Genomic DNA, 8,715 nt, shown 5'->3' with positions numbered 1-8,715 from the left:
TGTAGGATCTCTACTATTTGTCAAATGCCAATCAACACTGAAGCACGAGGGCAAGGAGAGGGAAGATGGGATGGATGAGAACAGAAAATCCAAAATCAAGACACCAGTGCTTGTGTTCAAAGTACCCTTTGATCTTTCTTTTCAACGTGGCATGGATGATGTTTCCATGTTGAACTGTTGTCATATCAGCACTTCATTTTTTGAACATGTTTGTCACTTTTTTTTTTTCTTGCCAGTGCAAGCAGAGTTTGCTGTGACTGACTCGCAATAAATTAGAAATTAAAGTGTAAACATCTAAATTGAAGGTAAAAAGATTGCAGCCTCAGGGCAATATGCTGCACCTTAAAGGCTCACTTAAGTCTGCTGTCACACGTTGCATTTGTATGTGTTATTACACTGTGTCTATTGACATTATGCCTTTAGGATTTTCATAGATCTTTGATAATGATCTCTAAGATTGCTCATGTTTTACCTAGTGCATGTTTTTACACTACTGTTAGAATACTCATGAGTAGGCCAAAATCACAACTCTTTTCTTACATTGGCTAGTAAGAGTGTCAAATTATCAGCCTAAACTGAGCAAAAGGGAATGTTAATTAAAAGGGCAGGATGTGTTCCAGTTGTTCTAATCAAAGAGAGCTTAATCCCTTCATAAGCTGGCTGGCTTTATTGGAGGAAATTCTGAACAACCTTGTTACTTTTGATAACTGTAAGCCACTGACTCATGCCCCCTTGACAGCTAGCTGAGCATGTAATAACATTTCTCTGTATTTGGGGACTGGCTTAACTGGCTTTATAATAGATTATTGTGGATGTTAAAGTGAAATGTTAGTCTTTCTTTAAAGCTCTCTATTCCCTGGTAATTAAGGTTATGAAAAGGGCACGGAACACAATACAGCTTCAAGGTCGCCAAACACAGACACAAAGGTCTTCAGTTTGTGTAAATAAGGTATTAACCACGGGCTTATTCTGTAGTGCTAATAACTGAAAACTGGTTCTTCTATTAGCAGGATGTGACAAATTCACTGAAAACTATTTTTTAGTACAAACAAATGCCTTTCGCTTCAGTTAGAAGATCCAGGGAATTGTAAGTACTTCTATAAGAAGACAGAAGAGGTGGGATATATGTTTAAAGAAACCATGAAAAGTAAAAGAAAGAAAAAAAAAAGTAACAAAAGTCTCAGATAAGCAGAACACTACCAGAGAGAGCAAAATCAAATGGCATTGCGTAACTACTCCTGCAGAAGGGGAGGTTACTTAGTGTAACAAGAGTCTTAGTGAAATCTCAGCTTTTGGCACAGCAAATCTAGTGGGACAGTGAAAACTAGGATTTCCTTTTAACTTTCAGGGCAGTAATGCCTGTTTGTAGTTTATGGTTTTCAATATGTGCATTCCACTGTGAATGTGAAAGCTTAAAGAAAGGAGTCTCCTGTACTTTAACTATTTAATGGCCAAGGCTCTGTTACTTTAACTATTTAACTACTAATGAGAGACTGATTTGCCACTGGAATGGGCTGCCCAGAGAGGTGGTGGAGTCGCCATCCTTGGAGGTGTTCAAGAAAAGACTGGATGAGGCACTTAGTGCCATGGTCTAGTTCATTGGACAGAGCTGGGTGCTAGGTTGGACTGGATGATCTTGGAAATCTCTTCCAACCTGGTTGGTTCTATGATTCTTTTAAAACTTTCTAACTAGTAAGAGAGTAGGATAATGTGATGGTTTGGGTGTTCCCCGCCCCCCCCCCCACTTTAGAATTTACCCAGACTAGTCTCAGCCGGCTCTGGGAATATAAATGAAGCTATTTATTTACAGCTAGCACAATATACAAGCAGATATTTACAGTATATACAGTTATAGACAGAAATATACAAGGTAAAAAGTAATACAGAAACACAACTCCCCTCCCAGAAACCTGAGTCCCCAGGAGGGGCTCTCAACCACCCCTGCACCTTCCCTCTGCCCCCCTCAAACTTACCCCAGTCCTAAAGAAGAATAGAGGTTCAGTGAAAAGGTTATGAAGCAAAGTGGGTTAGGCCAAATGGAAGGTGAGGTTAGGGAGATGCAGCTCAGTCAGCAGCCTAAGGCAGAATGACACAAAATAGCGAGAGTGTTATCGAACGTTTTCGTTTCTTCTTCAGCAAGACTCTGAGGGAAGTAGACATCACCACTGTTTTCCTTTCACAGCCTGTGATCTAGTTCTTCTCACCAAAACATTCTATCGAGCTTCAAACTAGCACAGATAAGAACATCCTGAGAATGTAAAACACTTTATTAAAATAGGTTAAAAAAGAAAACAAAATCAAGACAGGGAATAAATAAAAAAAAGGGGGGGGAGGGAAAGACATTAAAAAATTATTCTTTTGGTGTTGGCGCTTTGGTGAAAAATGTTGGGGGAATGGAAAAGATAAAATGATATCTAAATGCAGCCATTAAAAATTGCCAGTGTAAAGGCACTCTGAGATGCCTGTGCACACCTGCGTTTATTAAAAGATTAATGCCTTGGTTTTGACAGAGCTAGAATAAGAAATTCCTTATTACTTCATTCCCTGATCAGGAAACTGGTGTCACCTTTAAGGGCTGATAATTCAACTGTCTGTTTGGCAGCACTCTAAGAGAAATGTGTGTGTATACGGTTAACACTCCAGGGGGAGTAACCCTGAACCTGACCCTACAGTGGTCTTGACCCCTCCCCAGGGGTGGGTCTAGACACCACTAGGTGATGGTTAGCCCACTCCCTCTTTCCTGTCCCATAAAAGCAGGAATACTTCCTGTTCCCCTCTCTCTATGCATCACTCTCTGCATCACTCCACTCCCTGCATACCACCATACCACGTGGCCATCGCCCACGAGGCAGACAAAGCCACCATCACAAACTCGGGTTGTATTTATACAATTTGTATTTTTGCTATTTTTCCTTTCCCTATACCTTTTGTAAACTTCCCTACCGCAGATACCTTTCTAAATTATTGTTAAACTTTTCCTTCTGACTTCCAAATCGAGAGAGATTGGTTTATTTGGGTGTGCTTACCTTTCCTCTCTACTTCTATCTCCATTCATATGAATCATAGAATCAACCAGGTTGGAAGAGACCTCCAAGATCATCCAGTCCAACCTAGCACCCAGCCCTATCCAATCAACTAGACCATGGCACTAAGTGCCTCATCCAGTCTTTTCTTGAAGACCCCCAGGGACGGTGCCTCCACCACCTCCCTGGGCAGCCCATTCCAATGGGAAATCACTCTCTCTGGGAAGAACTTCTTCCTAATATCCAGCCTATACCTACCCTGGCACAACTTGAGACTGTGTCCCCTTGTTCTATTGCTAGTTACCTGGGAGAAGAGGCCAACCTCCACCTGGCTACAATGCCCTTTCAGGTAGTTGTAGACAGTAATAAGATCACCCCTGAGCCTCCTCTTCTCCAGGCTAAACAGGCCCAGCTTCTTTTGGGAAGGGAGGGAGGAGAGGGAAGGGCACTCTACAAATTGTCATTGGTTCTATCAAAATTTTATTAGAGTCTCTGGGAATTTAAATTAGAACCTTGACAGTGTGTAATGAGACACACCAGTAAGTCACACAAACACGATGTGAAATGCACTGGGCACAAAATGCTACAGTGGAAAAAAAAAAAAGAAACTAAACCAAAAAAGCAAACTGAAAAAAAAGAAAGGATCATATGTGCTAGAAGGAAAAACACTTAATTATAAGGAAAGTATTCAACCAATGGAGTAATCTGTCCAGAGAGGCTATGCAGGTTTTCAAGACTCGCCTGCATAAAGTCCTGAGGAACCTCATCTGCTCTGTATCTGACCCTGCTTTGCTAGGCTAGGCTGGCCCAGAATCATACTGAAGCACACCTGATATTTAAATATTTAGTCATAGTGAAACTGCTTTTATAAGACTCTAAGCAATTTTTAAACCTTTGATCATTCTTACAAACATTGGTTAAGTATGAGGTTTTAAACAAGTTAGGTTAAATCTGGCAAAATTGAAGCAAGTACTCAAGTGCTGGATTGCTTTGGGTTTGAATCACAGAATTGATATAAGAAAAATCAAGGAATGCTGGTAAAAAGGTCTCGTAGACCAGATGATCATTTTGAGGGTGTCTGTGACAAACCGTAAAATATCAAACTCTGGAGAGTTGTTTGTTTATAGCAATCAGTTGATAATCTGCAAACCTAAACGAGGGCTACAGTAGGAGTGTCTGCAGCTACTCGTTGGAGATCTGTGAGAAGCAATCTTGTGAAGACTGAGGCCTGCAGTGACTAAGGAAAGCAGGAAGGAGATAAAGGAGCAGCAACAAAGAAGGGTCTGCTTGACCAGAGATGAGAAAGACCCTAGAAGGAAGACTGTGTGGGATGTTCATCGCAGACAACCATTCCAGACCACCAGGGCTGGAATTGTTGGAATTGGGGGGAGAATGGGAAAATACTTATGTTAATGAACTCCAAGAAGTAACTGTAATAACCCTACCTCCTCTTATGAATATGCATGCTCTTGTGACAAACTGTGGCTTGTGCCAGCATGGGGTGTGCAGGACTGATGGAGCGATCCTGCCTGCACCCAGCGCTGTAATAAAACATACATACTTCATAACTCTGCATGAGTTTTGGGGTTCATTTCACAGGTCAGAATCAAGCAGGTTGGAAGAGACCTCCAAGATGTTAAGGAGGGGTTTGAAATCTGGGTTAGGAGTGAACTGCAATGAGGCCGATGTAAAACATTATTGAATAGTTTATTAATCATACAAAGAAAACTTTCCCAAACTCATTTACAATTAACACAGGCAGACTCTATGCTGTGGTTGGTAAAACTGTTTTTTGCAGAATGTCTCTATGCAGTAAGATTAAATGATTTAGGAAAAATCTTTAGCAAGGTTTATAACTAGAGAGCTTTACAGCACAAACTGCTGCTGAAAGGTTAAGCACGAACCTTTACAAACTTGAGTAAAGAGAGTTAGGTTACTCACTGGTCTAAAGTCTCAATATTTGCACTCCAAAAGCATAAGCAGGAAAATAGATATAGTGAAAGCCAGGTGGAGGACTTCACCTGGTAATGATGTGATGAGGCTGTGCTGCTTAGAATCATAGAATCAACCAGGTTGGAAGAGATCTCCAAGATCATCCAGTCCAACCTAGCACCCAGCCCTGGCCAATCAACTAGACCATGGCACTAAGTGCCTCATCCAGGCTTTTCTTGAAGACCCCCAGGGACAGTGCCTCCACCACCTCCCTGGGCAGCCCATTCCAATGGGAAATCACTCTCTCTGTGAAGAACTTCTTCCTAATATCCAGCCTATACCTACCCTGGCACAACTTGAGAATGTGTCCCCTTGTTCTATTGCTGGTTGCCTGGGAGAAGAGGCCACCCTTCACCTGGCTACAATGCCCCTTCAGGTAGTTGTAGACAGTAATAAGATCACCCCTGAGCCTCCTCTTCTCCAGGCTAAAAAGGCCCAGCTCCCTCAGCCTCTCCTCATAGGATTTGTGCTCCAGGCCCTGTCCAAACTGAGCAGGCTGTCTGAGAAGGCCCTCGGACACGAGAGGTCTTCCGTGGCTCTCAGGAAGCCATCAGGTGGTCAGCAGCCACCTGGGCAAAGCAGAGTCCAAGTCTGCAGGCTGGAGCAGTCCGATCGAGTGCTGTGTATAGCAAGGAGGCAGCCCTCGGGCTGGCACAGTGGGACGGAGCGGCAGGCCCCTAAGTCTCAATGTTGAAACTTGTTGCTAGGTCATTGCTGGGTCATTACCTATATTTGGGCTCGATCAGGCAGGGTCAGGCTGCCAGTCATAGGCAAGTCCCCACTGATGAACACGATGCAAAGTGTGGTGGCACATAGGAGCGTAAGGTAAACAGGCAGTGAACAAAACTAAAGCAGCAGCAGCAAATAAGCAGTTTGAAAGGATTTGAAGCATTTTGGCTGAGTGTCTTTGTCCAATAGCTACAGGTAAGACCACCCCTGGAACCAATCCTGAGTCATTTCTCCAGAAAAGGAAGCTGCACAGGCCTAGCATCCTGGCCTGTGTTTATCACAAAACAAAGCAAGCTGCAAAACAAGGCCAAACATGGAGTCTGTGAGAGACTGAGAGGCGCCAAAGCCTTTGTCTACTTTCTTGCTTCTTCCACCTGGGAAGAAGAAGCAGGAAGGGGGGGGGCAAAATGGGTATTCAGGCAGGTGTTTAGGGTATGTGATGGATATGTGTTCTAAGCATAATTTGGACCTTCCACCACACAAGATCATCCAGTCCAACCTATCACCCAGCCCGATCCAGTCAACTAGACCATAGAATCATAGAATCAACCAGGTTGGAAGAGACCTCCAAGATCATCCAGTCCAGCCTATCACCCAGCCCTATCCAATCAACTAGACCATGGCACTAAATGCCCCATCCAGTCTTTTCTTGAAGACCCCCAGGGACGGTGACACTAAGTGCCCTATCCAGTCTTTTCTGGATTTGGGTTTGATTTTCTTATAAGTTTAAAGAGACAGAAGAAAAGAAAGATAAACTATGAAAAAAAGAAAAAAGTATATGCACCTTTAACCTAGAGATAAAGGAGTGCTGTGCCAAGAAACTACTTAAATCTTAAATATTTAACAAAAAGAAAAAAAAAAGTCTGGCAAATACGTGAAGTTACATCTGTACATCCAGAGTTTAATGACAATGTTCATTAAAACTGCAAGTAATCTTGAATGTGAATTAGAACACCACAAGACCACATCATTATATAATCATCCAATGTAATAATATGACAGAAGCATATGTTAAAAAAGTAATAATAATGTATCATGTATTTGTGTTTAATTATTAAGAATATTCACCTCTCCAGACAGAGAAAAAAAGATCTGTACCATACCTGAAATATGCACCTATGCTAAATGACTTCACAAAACAAATTAAGTTGTGCAAAGACAAAATACTGTTGTGCAGAATAGTGTAGATATGTTTGCTCTCGTGTTATGAGGACTCAAACTGATAAGCACATAGCAAGCAAGCAAGCAACACTTTTGGGAACACTTCATCAAATTTCATGCATCAAGAATTTTCATAGGATCATAGGATGGTTTGTGTTGGAAGGAATCTTTAAGATTATGTAGGTCCAAGCCTCTTGCCACAGGCAGGAACACAGAATCACAGAATTTCCTAGACTGGAAAAGACCTTCAAGATCATTGAGTCCAGTCATTAGTTTCATGCTGACAAGTCCGTGACTAAACCAGATCCCTCAGCACAACATCTAATCACTAGGAATTGCTATGCTTGGAAAGGATCACCAGAATCATCCAGTCCAACCTCCATCCCAGTATCCTTCATCACCAGACCATAGCCTCATACACCACATCCACTCTCCTTTTAAACATCTCCAGAGATGGTGACTCCACCACCTCCTTGGGCAGCCTGTTCCAGTGCCTGACCACCCGCTCAGGAAAGAACTTCCTCCCAACATCCAACCTAAACCTCCCCTGACGGAACTTGAGGCCATTTCCTCTTGTCCTATCATTAGTAATTCAGGAGAAGAGACCAGCTCGAGCTTCACTGCAACCTCCTTTTAGATAGAGGGCAATAAGGTCCCCTCTCAGCCTCGTCATCTCCAGACCAAACCACCCCAGTTCCTTCATCCACTCTTCATAGGTCATGTCTGCCAGACCTCTCACCAGCCTCGTCGCCCTTCTCTGCACCGGCTCCAGCACCTCACCATCCACCAGGTCAGATTGCCCAAAGTCCCATCCAGCCTGGTATTAAACACTTTCAGTGAGGCAGCATCCATAACTTCTTGGGGCCACCTATTGCAGTGTGACAAAAAATATCCCAGCCTGATTTGGCCACCACAGGCTATCAACACCACCGGGCTTGTAGCACTTTGCAAGTCAAGTGTCAGTTAGGGTCCCAAAACAGACATGATTTCTAGGATACCAAGGCCCAAGCTCTCAACTGCTATGAAGAGGCATTTCATTGCTGATTTTGTAAGAGGAAATTGGCTTACACTAACAGAGAATTTGGCTGGAGACCATTCATGCAGGTTTTTATGTTGCTGGTTTTATGTTTTGATATTCTATTAGAAGTATAAGCATTCAATTAAATTTACTAATAAAAACAACACTTAGCAAGTCAGTTGAATAGCCACTCTAAGGTGTTAATGAAGAATTAAATTATTCACACCTGCTAGTTGTGTACAGAATCTTTATATTTTATATTTATGACCTGGATATCCATCAGTAAGTTAATAGTGATTTTTTTTTCCTCCCATGGGAACTTCATCAAGAAACAGAAAGACAAGTAGGGAGACACTAATGAAAAGTTTCAACAGATTTAAGTGTTCCTAAATGCTAAGGCAGAAAAAAATATTAATTATTTCTACTACACTACCTTGTGTGAATTTTGCCAAAGAAGAGCAGAAAATCAGAAAAAGAACCAACAAGTAAAATAATATATTAAAAAATCTAATCAAAACAAAAACCAACCAAACAAAGACAAACCTTTGCTTCATTACTCTCTTAGAGTTACAAGGATGAAGTCATAGAATCATAGAATCAGTCAAGGTTGGAAGGGACCACAAGGATCATCTAGTTCTAGCCCCCCTGCCATGGGCAGGGACACTCTAGCATAGATCAGGCTGGCCACAGCCTCATGCAGCTTGGCCTTAAACACCTCCAGGGATGAGGCCTCAACCACCTCCCTGAGCAAACCCATTCCAGGCTCTCACCACTCTCATGCTCAAGAATTTC

The sequence above is a fragment of the Pogoniulus pusillus genome, chromosome 3, assembly GCF_015220805.1.
Source record: "Pogoniulus pusillus isolate bPogPus1 chromosome 3, bPogPus1.pri, whole genome shotgun sequence".
NCBI lineage: Eukaryota > Metazoa > Chordata > Aves > Piciformes > Lybiidae > Pogoniulus > Pogoniulus pusillus.
Note: the sequence above shows the minus strand (reverse complement) of the source record.